General features: G+C 38.0%; 1 protein-coding gene across 4 annotated transcripts in view; it reads left to right on the top strand.

The window, feature by feature from the left end:
* The window catches only part of LOC120523744 (protocadherin-9), an 878443-nt gene that overhangs the window by 685469 nt on the left and 178275 nt on the right, over positions 1–14699 (top strand). The gene's annotated exons all lie outside the window — the stretch shown is intronic.

The following is a 14699-nucleotide window of genomic DNA, read 5'->3' as shown; positions in this document are numbered from 1 at the left end:
GTGGTTTGACTTTTCAAGGAGCATTCAGAATAGGTATAGAAAAATACAAACAAAGGGGCATTCATGCTGAAGAGGAGCAGTCTAAAAGGAAGACTTTTTAAGTGCAACACGTGCCTTTGCCTCCAGAGCTGTAGTCTGAAGGTTCTTTTCTTCTACCTTGAAGCTCCACGGCCTAAACAAGACATCATTGACATCAAATGTATGCCACTCTAGAGTAATACCATATTTCTATGTTTGGTTCAAATGTTCAACTCAAAGTAATGAGAACTAACTCCAGAGCCACTGAAGTAACTTGCATATAACATTGACTTTTAAACTCACAAAATGAAGTGCTTCCATTTACTTTCACAGGCACCACCTACTTGTCCCAAAGCTTTGTTCTCTTGAAGAGGCAAACCTCTCCATTCCTAACCGTAATAAGGTGGCAGTTACTGATTGAGTTTCTTTCTTCTACAATACTGGCAAGTGAGCTCAAAAGATTTTTACTCCCTCTTACTAAGGCATCATGTCAACATGTCCCCTTGTTGATAGGTTAAAAGATAAAATGAACAAAAGAAACTGGGTGAAAACTGCAGACCAGGGAGTGAAAGAAAACGTGGATGTGGGCAGCTCAACAACTGGTAAAGGAGGACAAGGCCAGTCTAGGAATCCTTAGAGTCTGAGCAAAATGTCAGCCAGGATACTCTTAGGAATAAGATAACATAACTGAAAGAGGAAAAGTTATCCTCTGTGGAGGACTTTCATACAGGATTTTATTATTATTATTAATCTGTTTTAGTATTTCACTCATTGAATACTAAAAAAAAAATCAACTCACCTTGTGCCACTATCTGTTGAGCTTATAATTCCTAAAGCATGGTCTTCCATTATGTTTTCTAATTAACTGATGACACTTTTTTCTTTTACTTTCCTAAAATTTAAAATAATTATGGATCAGCACAGATGCTTATAAACGTGATTCTGTTTCTGTTTTAGCATTTCTAATGCCAGTGCAATATTGATGTCAATGAATATAAGACAGGAATCTATCTTCTGTTCTTCAAATACCTTTTGGAGATGCAGCAGCAGACTGGGTTTTTAACTCAGCTGTGTTGCAGAGCAGATATTAAGACAACATTGTTTGTTTATGATTTGATGTACTTATTTTGAACTTGGAGATGAAGAAGATTTAAAGCCAGTAGGAATTAAAGCCCAATGCAAAAGTAAACTGTTTCCATTCAAAGTTATAATCCTCCCATATTATGGCAGAAGCTAAAGAGAAAAAGCCCTGCTGTTTAAATACTGCTTGGTAGGAACTTTTTAAGCAGTCACTATTCAACTAATGTGAAATAACATTGTATTTTCAAAAATGAGTCCAAACTGCACATGTGCAAGTATGCATATACAGTTTCAATAAGTATTCACCCCCTTGAAGGTTTGCAAATTTTCTTGTTATAAAACATTGAAGTAGATTTAATTTTTTTTTTTAATTATTAGAAGAAAAAGCCTTTATTTAATGTCAAAGTGAAAGCAGATCTCTACAAAGTGCTCTAAATGAATTACAAATATAAAGCACAGGAAAACTGAGTGCATAAGTACACCCCCCATAATACTGTATGACTCACCCAAATTATCAGCCAGATGGTTTTAGAAATTGCATAATTAGTTAAATGAAATTATAAAACAGCTAGGTGTTACGTGGGCTTCCCCTTGGCCTTGTCCAGCCGCTCGGATCCTCAACAATTGACACAAAGCCAAACCAGTGGCACCCAAGGATTCTCTGAAGAGACACAGTACCAGAGGGGGTGTCCAGTCTTCATCTCAGTTCACTGAATAGCATTCATGTATCGCAACCATATAGCAAACCAGGAAGCACCAGGGGCCTCATGTATAACGCCGTGCGTAGAACTTGCACTGAAAGAAGAAGAAGGAGAAGTGAGAGTAACAACGCTAAAGCAGTTATGGTATTTGGAATACTATGGCTGTTCCCTGGACCATTATATTGTTACAAGTTAATTACAATCAGATGCATTACACTAATAAACAATATGCGGTTAGTTTCAGTGTATTTATAAAGCCGCTTCAGGAAAATAAGGTGTAACCACACAGGAACAGTAGCACTGCTTTGACGCTGGGTGCCGCCAGTCTGCAAAACCGAGCGGAGAACTTGCGTACGACAAGACATGAGGTACCGTGGAAAGTGCGTGTCTTTACGCCAAGTGTAGGTTTTATACATCGCGATTTGAACGTGGAAAAGTTCTTACGCAACATTTCTGTGCGTACGCACAGTTTATAGATGAGGCCCCAGGACTGTAAACACTTGGACCTTCGTCCTTTTGCAAAAATATAGGTAGTGCCACATACCTCTTTCCAGCGACCTCATGACCCCCCCAAGCTCTCCCAATCCATCTAATGACTTCATAGGAAGAGTCACCAGAGTCATGAATGTCACTGCCGAGGTACAGTAAGTAAACCTTTTGAAGTGGTTGACACTCTCTTCGCAGACAGAGGTCATTAAAGGCCTAGATCTTGGTTTTTATCCAGGACACTTGTGAGCCCAGACACTCAGACTCCTCACTCAGTCTCTCATTGACTCTGCGAAGATCAGAGCATCATTAGCAAAGTCAAGATCAGTGAGTCTTTCCTCACCAATAGACCCCACTCTGGTCCAGCAGCTGTTGTTTCAAAAATATAATTAATTTGCATTTTGTTTTCTAGACATTTTTGCTTGTACTCATATAAAATATAATAATTATTTCCTTGCAAGATCTGCAATTCTCTGAGATTGCATGTATAATTTTTGTTTTGTGTTCTTATTCTATATGGTAAGATTAGTATTTTCCAATCTGTTAATATCGTTATATCTGAGTTCTACTTAATGCTGTACTTCATTTCTGACACGTAGGCATTTTTTTAAGAGTAATGGATACTTTCTGTCATTAACTTCTTACACATTTATCAAAATGTGCACTCTCTGAGTCGGGTATTGTGAATTGGCCTAGAAATTTTTTATTCCCTCTCAAGCACTTCATATCTCCATGTACAGAATTATCTCCTGATGTATCCTCTAGTGCCTTGGTGAAGCACTGCCCATTTGCTACCAGAGCTTTTCCAGTGTGTTCAGTGCATATTTAGGACATGCCCATAGAGGTGCTGTTCCTTCTGCAGTGGCATGATAGTATGTATGTTTTCTCCCATTTCAGTAAAGCTACCCACTACTGGGTAGGAACCACACCAGAAAAAGAGTCAGTTCATCAAGGAGATGGAAAGATTCATTAGCCGTTTAAATTTATGACTAGAGCACCTACAAAATATTTTGGTAGCACATTCATGATACAAACCTCCCATTCAGTCTCATCCCAAATTTGCTCAATTGGATTGGACTTGGGGAATGTGCAGCTCATTAGAGTAAACTGAAATCATTGCTTTATAAGCTTGAGATATGGTATGTTTTGTGCCTTGGTTCATTATCCTGCTGAAAATATCCATTTGATAAATGTAATACTGAAGCCATGAATGGATGCACACGATCAGCGCTAAAGCTCCCCTAACACTGTGGAGTTCATGTGGCTATTATTAAGAGGCCTAATATGAGTGTCAAGAAAACATTTTCCAGACCATTACACTACCAGCACCAGCCTGTACCACTGACATGTGTCAGGATGGATTCTTGCTATTTATGCTGAATTCTGATCCGATCCTCTGCATGTCATATAGAATTCAACATTTCTCCAATCTTCAGTTCTTCAATTTAGGCAATCATTTGCCCATCATTTTCCTCTTCATCCTGTTCTCAGCTGACAGGAGCAAGACACCAATGTGGTCTTCTGCTGAAATAGCACATTCGCTTCAAGGTATGAGATGTTATCCATTCAGAGATGCCCTTCCGTATACAAGTATTACAAAGCGTTGAGCATTTGTGTTCTTTCTGTTGGATTAAATTAACATGGCCAGCCTCCTCTGACATCTGTTATTAACAACCAGCTGAAAGAGGTGTTGGTGACCATTGGAGGCACTTACCCCGTGGCCTAGGAGTGGATCCAAATGCTCCAGTGTAGTAATAGGAACACTGTGTTAAGATGTAAAATCGATGTCTGGATTCTCTGTAGCCATTAAAGATTCCTGGGCATTTTTTGAAAAGTGTAGTGCTTATCCCAATACCCTGGCTACATTTCCTACCATAGCCTCATCTATAGCCCCCTTATCATTCCCTATCTCTAAATAGCTATCTCTTTCACCTCTTCACCATCTTACAGGAGATATGTGGGGAACATACTGGCACAATAATGATTACTGTCACATCATCCAGATTAATGCTACACATTGGTAGTGGTGGAAATGGCTCCCTACTCTCAATGTAAAGTAGCAAGAAAAGTGCTATATAAATGTAATTATTTAATTAATACAACATTTTTTCAGACAGATTTTCTACTTGTGGAATGTATATAGATTATTGAGCAATTTTTTTTTAAATTCTAAAACAGTAGTTTGTGAAAATCCCAGTGGGGCACCTATTTGTGAGATCCATCTGGCACTAACAACATATTGGCAAAGTTGCTTAGATCGTGCATCTTGTCCATTCTAATTTTTAACCAGATAAAAACTAAACATCTTTAGTATATGTGCATGCTATATGTTGAGTTGCAGACATGTGGTTGGCTGGAGGATCAGACTTATTTGCGTTAACTTACAGGTGTGAAGAAGCCACTAAGTGTAGAGAAAATAAAGTATCAAATGTAGAAAGCTTTACACTTCTGGCCTCATACCAGATAACCAGCTCTGTTATTTAAACTGCTTTTCTATAAATATTTTTCTTTTCTGTGTAAACAGTCATTTTTATAATAGTCTAATTTGCATTGCTAATGCAATATGAAAACTTGAATTTGTTTGCTTATTTATGTATTTATCTGTGGATTTTTTGTCCAAATGTTTATTCATGACAGTCACATAATACTTCTGATGTTTATTAATGGGATGAACATTGAAGAATTCTGGCACTGAAACAGTACAGTACCCATGCTCAGTGTTTGTTTATGAAATACAAATTAGACAGCAATTGCATGGTGTTGCATACTTATTTATCAAGTTTGTTCTGCATTACATCATACCAGACTTCTAAGGGGTACATTTTTTTAATGTTTCTGCAATGAAATAGTTGTATTAAGTAAACTAGTTTAAAATGCTAAGTGTCACACCCTGTGCCAGTATTGTTGATTTTGGGTTTGTGTCATATAAATTTAATTATATAAAAGCTGCAGAGTTTTTTTGGAAGCTAAAAGTACTGGTCTGGTGTATTTAGTTAGAGCCAGAGGGCTTATGGGTTTTGAGGATGGAAAGGCCCCAGTGCTTATCAGTCAGTCAGTGTTTGCTTTCCTTAGCTCTTTTTACAGAGCAGTTCATCACAAGGTGCTTCATAATGCAAACAATAATTCTGTACAGTTCCAAGCTACATGTTACCTAAGTGTGACACATGATGCAACAGGGATACAAACACTAGGAAGAGCCAAGAAAAAAAATGACCCAATAGTATTCCTGGGATAGACTGGCAAATATGTTAATCGATAGAAGAATAATTCAGCCATTGATACATAAATTAATAAAATATATGCATTTACAATGGATTTAAAATAGAAGAAAGAGCATTCAGGGATTATTAGAACTTCAGCAGTGACAGATCTAAAGAGAAAGCGTGAGAGAATGGGAGCCACAAACCCCCCAAATGTTGCATAATGAGATTTGAGAACAGCAAATAGGCCAGCATAAGAACATCTCCACTTGCTGGAAATTTGATATGAGCAAGTAGTGATGACATATGATCGCCTTAATTAATTTATTCTGGAATACATACATTTTCTTTTCCCTATTTATCATTTATTAAGAAACACAATACTACCATCTAGAATTTAAAAGTATTATTAATTGTTATACTATAAAGTTTCATGGTAAGCAAGCGCCATATTAAGGCTTTTCAGATCAAACATTTTGATTCAGTCTCAGATATACACACTAATTGCTACAAAAAAATTAACAATGCAAATATAAAACAAACAGTACAGACAATACCAGAAGGAGCCTGAAGCTAGATCTGAGAAACTTTAAAAAAATTATAAAAAGGACCTGAATGAATTAAACATATTTGTTGTTTAAAACTACACAGAAGGTTATATTGGAATAGTGAGAGCCCATCCATCCATTTTGAATCCCTGCATTGTCCACTTTGATGCTATAGACAGCCACTCTGATTTCATCAGCATTGTGAGCACAGCAGAAATGAGGTTTGGTTGGAGTACCAGTCCATTACAGTGTAAACCACCCACAAGGCCACTTTATTTAACTTGCAAGCCCTTGAGATATGGAAAGTAAAGCAAGGGACCAAAAGAAAAACCTACAAGGCGGAGACTCAATGCATTGGGTTGTGCTGTCCATATAAACTAACGGTACAGAATCAATTGATCAATTATGTCGGAACTTCTGAACTTGTGGTCAAAAGCTATAGAGATGATAATATATCATTGGATAATAGGACTGAAGCTAATAAACAATTTAATATCAATTAAAAAAAACGACAGGAAAAAACTGATTCTGTGGTTGACAGACCTATAAAGACAGACGTTGAGGAACAGAACCAAGAAGTAAATTTACATGTTTTAGGTCAGGAGCAGTAATTTGAAGATAATCTGATTATCACAAAAGTGTGTGGTGTCAAGCCAGTAGAGGAACGATGTGTTCCTTATGTTTTGTTCAGGCCAAAGCTGTGTTTGAACCAGTTGTAATCTGTTAATAATTGCAGTAGATAATGAAGGCTTGACAAAGTAGTTCTGCATCAGACACTGGCAATGTAATATACTGAATGTACAACCAGGTTGCGCATGTGAATTCAAGCCTGGGTGAACTGAGAATAAATAGGAAGGCATTCAACTGGTGATCTCCTGAACAGGTAAGTTCTTTTTGTCTCCAATTATAGGATGTTGGCAAGAACTCTAGCACTGATGCAATTTGGGATTTATTTATTGACCACCCTATACTACAGAGTAGCTTCTGAAAACAGATGAAATATGAACTGTTGCTAGTAAGTCATGTATTTCTGCTGTAATATGTTGACAAAGAACAGAACTGAACGAAACCGCAACAGAGTCTGTAGGGGGATCCATATGCCAACTGACTGACAACTAGAAAGGCTGGAGAATGTGTTAAAAAGCACATTCTGGCAAGTCTAATGCAGTTTGGTTTAAGTGTTTCATCATTGGTATCAAAAAGAGCTAGTACAGAGTAGAACACAACATCAAGTTTGACTGCAAAACACTGAGAGTTCCAGAAATGGATATAAGCAGCTAGAGAAAGTATGCACTGTAATATGTCATATTGCACATGGGATGCATAGATGGGTATTTGAAATATCCTTGAATTCTGTATTTATGCCGAAGAAGGTACTTGTTCAAGGGTTATACGGGTAGTTTGTAAAGATATTCCTTTTGAATATCTGCATTGACCAGATGGCCTAGATGTGGATTGCATAGTTAACAGTCTACTATCCCAGTGACAGGAACAGAATGACAGAAAAAAAAAAGAAAATAGAACATAGAACAAATAAATAAAAAATCATCTTTTTCATTTTACACTTTCCACTGCGAACACCATCACAAAGAATTTTACCGTGCCTGAAGGTCGTAGGACATGAGGGTAACAGCCATGTCCATTGAGTCTAATAAATGCTGAACAGTGTGTCTGTAACTTGAAAAGCACTGCCATAGGGCAAGATGAATAAAACTCTCTAGGATGCTTGTTCCCAACAGCTCCCAACATAAGTAGAACTACCTAACCACAAAACATTAAATGCACTGTAATTATTAATAAAAATAAAGCACATTTAAAAAAAAAAATATCCTGGACATAAATGTGAACAAATCAGTTAATGTTAAAAGAAGCCCTGCAGAGGACAGAAGAATGTGAACAATTCCGTACATACAATCATCAAGCAGAAAATGGAAGCTGTGTTCATAACTATTAATGCGTTCTGTGTGTGTCACTTGAAGATGCACACCTATATGGTAAAGGGAGTAGAGGAAATACATATTTATGTACTGTATATGTATTTTCTGTATGTTTCTCCCTTTCTATACTCAACCTTGACCTTTTAGGTCACACTTAATGTATATTCTCATCTAGTGTTCTCCCATGCGACTATTCTACACCAGCTTGTTGGTTTGCCACTGTCCTGCTGAACACGCTGACAGCCACATGTAAATCAGTGTCGAGTGACACATTTTCCCTTACCAAGATAAACCACAAACCTATATGGCAACCTTACTGTATGACAGGTGCCTTGTCTTTATCAGTCATTCCAGAGTAAATGCTGACACCTAGCCTTCCGAAAGGCGATGTGCTGCTCCATTTGATCAATCATGTCCTTCATACCTGCGCTTAAGTAGAGGTGGCTCAGCGGATAGCACATTTGTCTAATGGCTTCAGAACACAAGGTTTAAATAACTTACCTCTTCAATTGCTAATCAAAGCTAGGGTACATTTGAATTACTGCCATTATGGCAGTAATTCCTTTTACACAATTGCATATTTCCTTTTAAAAAATTCCTCATTGTGACAGACGTGCATTAACTGCATTTTAAAGTAAGTTACTAAATGTTTGTGTTGCTTCACACCTTCTTTTCTTCTTGCTCTCTTTTCTAGTCCAACACACACATTTTCCCAGTTGTAAAGTTTTATTGGCATTGTCTATTAAGTCCAGTTTTTCTACTGTGGCACGCAGACAGCCTCACAGTTCTATGATAAGCATAATAACTCAACACACTGTGCCAGAGAGAAAGGAAAGCAAACATTTGTCTGCATTTCAAACTCTGTGCAGCTTTTTCAAGAATATGAAAACAAGCCCAATGTATATTATATTAGAGTTTAAAAAATAAATTGTCATCCTAATAGAATAAGCTGTAGTGAGCATTATTGGGTACATACTAAAAAACAGAGTTAAAGTAATTCTTTGTTGTAGCAAATCTGACACTAAAATACACTTTGTATTCTTTATTGCCTTGTAGCATCTCTGTTTTGATCTAAATTTGAAAACGCTGAATAATATCCCACACTTTGAGCATATTATCCTTCAGTAAGTTGCACAAATGTAACAACTCAGTCGACGCTAATGGGAAAGCAAAAATTTGCTTGCCGATGACACATGATAAAATAATGCATTTAAATTTTGTATTATGAGTCAGTCAGCCAAGTTAATGCATTTAAGCACAAATCAGTGAGAGTAACTGGTGCTGCTGAATGCCTATCAAAGATTAATTCCTGAAGTTGTGTGCAGTGCCTGCTTTCTCTAGGCAGGGATTGAAGTGGCCGTGTTCAGTCGAGGATTGTCATTTTGTCAGCTGTGTTTTCTTCTTTTTTGTCTGAGGAGTGTTCTAAAGAAGAGACACTCATTTAAGCTATTGAAAACTAAAGAGGTATGTTTTGAACTACAGCAGAATTAAAGATGTTGTTTCAAGAAGCTGTGAAAATGTTCAATCAAATAATGGACCGAAGTACAGAATACAGTATGGTCCTGCTGCCTGGAGATTGCATTCAGAGGTCTGCTCCCTCACAGTTTGTGAAGAAGACACACATTCACAACCCCTATCTGTATACATTGATTCTGGTTACTTCCCACATCACAATGCCCATGGATTAGATTAGTTGGCAGCGTTAGAGTATCCCAAAGGGTATGTGCATAAGTGAACTTCTGTCCATTCAGGGTTTGCTCCTGCCTTGCACCAAATATTATTAGGATATTCTGTGGCCCATGCAGCTCAGAGAACAAAAGGATAGAGAAGGAGGAGTGAGTGATTGCAGTGTGGAAACGTGCCTTTTGCAGGGTTTGCACCTGATGTTACTGGAATAGGATGCCACTATCTACGTATGTCCCTAAACAGATTCACTGCATGATTTTAGTAAATGCATAGGTGAATGAATGAAAAAATATGGAGAAGCCACAGTACAAACATGATTCTGGCCTTATGGGAGAGGTCATGCTAGGTATGGTGCTTTTCAAGATCAAAAGCTGTAGATACTAAAAAAGATAATATTATTCATTGACTCTAAGTTTGCAATATCCCACTGTGCTTTAATAATAACATTTCTTCTTATGCCTCCCATTTCCACTTGAGTTGAAATGATTGTGGTGTGTGATTTATCTGACTTTCTTTCTGTGGTCAGGTCCCCATTTGTTATGCTTGAGGCACTGCTGTAGGCTCACTTTCTTCTTCTCTGCTCTAATGGGGGTTTGCCTTACACACAGATGACCTGTTACTACCATACACAGACCACATAGCTGTTGGAAAATAAGATAACTAGAGGCGGGTGCCGTTAGCTTTCACTGTTTCAAATATCTCACCCCTCAATCTCTACCCACCATAAGCAGCACACTTTGTTACACCCCTCCATCATTATACTGTAAATTGGCAAGGGCAGTTATCGTGTTCACTGACAGCCCATTTTATTATTGGCACAGTTTTTGTCGGCTTTGCTGGTATTTTGGGAAATTAACAAATTCCCTACTCTTGTATCTTCAATTGCATGTATTTTTTTCGAATACTTTATAAGTGTTCCTTTTTCAGATGTGATATATACTTGAAGTTTGAAGAGCTTGCAAAATACAGCTTTGCCATAAATCACTTATATTGTACTTTTATTTGATAAAAATGAATTGGTGGATTATTGTTAAGGGTTGTTCAGAAGATGCTTAGACTGAGCACTTTAAAGGCCTTCTGTAATATTTGATTATCAATTTAAATACACATGTCTGGCATAATTGAGAAGTAGTTAGCCTAGTTGCCTCACAGATCTAGCCTTCTGGGTTCAAACCTTGCATCATGCTGTTGTCTTTGTGGAATTTGCATGTCTCCTCCATGCTTGCATGAGTTTTCCTCCCATGAACCTAAGGACATGCAGACATGATTGAATGGGAACTCCAGATTTGCTGTATGTCTGCCAGTAAGTGGGTTCTTCAATGGGCTGCTGCTCTGCCCAAGTTGTGTTACTGCCTGGTGCCCAGTGCTAGTGGGATAGGCTCCTGTCTCCTCAACCCTGATTTGGATTAAACAGATCCAAGTGTATTAGCTTTCATGATTTTATTTTCCATTCTGGAAATCATTACTGTAATCCTTGTTTTTAAGCAGTTTCTGCTCAGATTGTGATCACATTAGAACAGATAGGAAGTCTTGTGGCTGAAGAAGGCTAAAACCAATGAACAAATCATGTCTTATCTGGTATAACTGCACAGTCTTCCTGTCCAATGCTATCTCTTTTTTTAAAACTCAAATACTAACTTGAAGCAGGTATAAATTCTAACCTGCAACAGAAATCACATGTGATGACACTTCGTCACATTTGACGAATAGAACCTCAGACTAATGAGTTGCCTATCAGAGCTACTGAATGTGAGGCTTGTTTTTACACTTTTTCATGGAGATGAGCTAGAAGTCTATAAAACAGAGCATACTTGCAGCAATAACACTGTCAGGATTCACCACAAATGTGCCAGGCACCTGAAATTTCTGGTGCTGGCATTCTCAATGCTCCAAAGTGGTTTTCTACACCACTTGATACATTTTTCATTTGTATGTAACTGTGGCTCCTAATCTCTTGAAAACTCTGTCCTTGAGGCTTCATCATACATTAAGCTTGAAAACCTGCTATTTGTTCCTTGGTATTTTTAAATACAAAGCAGGAATTATTTATGCAATCTAATCAAATTATTCAAAAGAACATAACTTTTAAGAAGTAGGGCAAACAGCTTTCAGACCATGCTTAAGCACAAATAGTTTGGCTCTCATTCCAAACATTTCTTGCTTGAAGCAATGTGTGCTAATCACACATGCTTGTTATTTAACTAGTTCTTTGATTTTAAAAACTAGAGTCAAAACTACCTAAACACAAGGAAAAGTGTTTGTATGTCTGTGTATCTGTATGTCAGTCCAGTTGCTATTCCTCTTGTCATTTCAACAGATGTTGCATCACAAACATTTGTAGTAATGGCATGCATTATATTTGTCATTCAAGTAGACGGCGCAAATCCAATTCCAAATGATGTACAACAGAGACGTATGCATTGGATTTGTGGTTTTATGCATTTTATTACTACACATGTTTATGATATACCATCTGCTGGAATAGCAGATAGATTTCTTAGATGGGTAGCACAGCGATATTATATAACTAAGGATGGTACACTGGTAAAGTGATTAGTATTGCTCAATCCTGGCATAGGCACTGCTTGGGCAAAATTTACATGATCTCACTGTGTCTGCTGGGATTTTCCCTTTGAATTGTCTTTCACTCACATCCCAAATTACTGATGCACATCCCAAAGATCTGTGCCTCTGGGTAATCGGCACATCTAAATTGTTACTGTATAAGTGAGTATGGGTGTGTGATGTGCCATTGGACTTCTGCACTATCCACGCTTGGTTCTTGCTTTGCAAACAATGTTGCCAGGTAAGGCTCCAGCCTACCTTAATACTTAACTTTATTAAGTGAGATCATGGTTACTCTTCCCTAGGTTTGTGTAAATATTCTCAAATTCCTTTTAATACGTCATACTACAAGAAAATGACAGAACTAATGAGAGCAGCAAAATCTTGAAAGTATATCAAAAAATCAACATAGCTTGTGACCACATACACACATGTAATATTGCTGCTATACATTTCAGAATGCTTCCTAGACATTTGCAAATGGGCGTTAAGTTCCACAAATCTGCCAATAAATTTAAATTAAAAAAAAATCTTTTAGAATAAATGGCAAAACAAAAGCAGATGATTTCTGAGGCACAATTACATTTTAATACATAACATCAAAGCTGTATATACAGTGATCCCTCGCTATATCGCGCTTCGACTTGGCTTCACTCCATCGCGGATTTTAAATGTAAGCATATCTAAATATATATCACGGATTTTTCGCTTTCTGCGGACAATGGGTCTTTTAACTTATGCTACATGCTTCCTCAGTTGGTTTGCCCAGTTGATTTCATACAAGGGACGCTATTGGCAGATGGCTGAGAAGCTACCCAATCAGAGCACGTATTAAATATTAAATAAAACTCCTCAATGATATACGATTTGCTTCCCGCACGGTGTTTGATTGTTTGCTTTTCTCTCTCTCTCACTCTCTCTGACATTCTCTGCGCCTGACGAAGGGGGTGTGAGCAGAGGGGCTGTTTGCACAGAGGCTGTTTGCCTAGAGGATACGGACGCTCCTCTACAAAATGCCACTTTATTGCGGTGCTTCATCATACTTAAAAGGCCAAAAGCACGTATTGATTTTTTGATTGTTTGCTTTTCTCTCGCGCGCTCTCTCTCTGACATTCTCTGTTCCTGACACGCATTCTTTGAAGAGAAAATATGTTTGCATTCTTTTAATTGTGAGAAAGAACTGCCATCTCTGTCTTGTCATGGAGCACAGTTTAAACTTTTGACTAAAGGGTGTTATTTCATGTCTAGACGGCTCTAATAATGTTAACAGTGTGGGAGAGTTTATAAGGGATTAAAATATATAAAAATAACCATACAAACATATGGTTTCTACTTCACGGATTTTCATCTATCGCGGGGGGTTCTGGAACGCAACCCCCGCGATCAAGGAGGGATTACTGTACATTACTTTTTGTTTCTCAAAGCAATCATACTAATTTCCATTTACCTGACTTTAATTCTAGTCAGTCTAAAGTTCCAATGGTGAAAAAATTGTTTTCTTTGTGTGTTTTATTGCATTTTCTTCAATGTAACTTAAAATCATAATTTTGAGAAGGTATTGTGTGTGTGTGTGTGTAAACCACCCATACAATCAGGTCGGGACTCAGACTACGAATGCAATGAATATAATTACTCTGATCTACAGGCTGTCAAATAAACAAACCACACGCCGTGGTGCAGCGTAAAGGGACTTCGTCTCTGACGCTGATGTCCGAGGTTTGATCCCTGCAAGGGGAGCAGTGGAGTGTGTATGACTGATGAGCCCAAATAAGGGCAAAACACGTGTCGTGTACTCTGCATTATTTGACAGTAAACTATGCAACATATATATATATGAATTTCACATTTTGTGCTACTCTATGTTATTACATTGCATTGGGTGGTTATGAGATTTTCTAAAGAACATACTGCAAGCCAGAAGAAAGATCTTCAATCGCAGCCTTGGGGCTTAAAATCTAATGCTGTAGCAACTACACCACTTTGCCTGCAGTTTTCTCCCCACTGTAGATTTCTGGAACTCTCACTTTACAGAAACACCTTCTCAGAAGCTCTTTCAGCTAAGCCCCATAATCACTTTCAGGATGAAGTGTGGCCCTTCTTTAACCAGGCCACAGCTCTCTCCTGCATCCATACCATACAATACCATTTTCCCAACCCGCTATATCCTACCACAGGGTCACGGGGGTCTGCCGGAGCCAATCCCAGCTAACACAGGGCGACAGGCAGGAAGAAACCTTGGGCAGGGCACCAGCCCACCACAGTCTCCTGCATCCTCTTTAGTTCTTTCCACTAAACATTCACAGGTTTTAAAGACTCTGATTTTCTACCATTTGTCTTAACATTACTGTGCAGTCTGTTCCATGCTTTTGATCACTGTTTGTTCTGTAGCAACATGGGGTACCATTAGATTTCCATGACAAATGTTTCTATTCTATTGAGGCATCTTGGTCCTTCACATAGGTGACATCACAAGGAGGC

The sequence above is a fragment of the Polypterus senegalus genome, chromosome 2 (genome assembly GCF_016835505.1).
Source record: "Polypterus senegalus isolate Bchr_013 chromosome 2, ASM1683550v1, whole genome shotgun sequence".
Lineage (NCBI taxonomy): Eukaryota > Metazoa > Chordata > Cladistia > Polypteriformes > Polypteridae > Polypterus > Polypterus senegalus.
The sequence above is the reverse complement of the archived record's forward strand: the minus strand, read 5'-3'. Positions and strand labels throughout refer to the sequence as shown.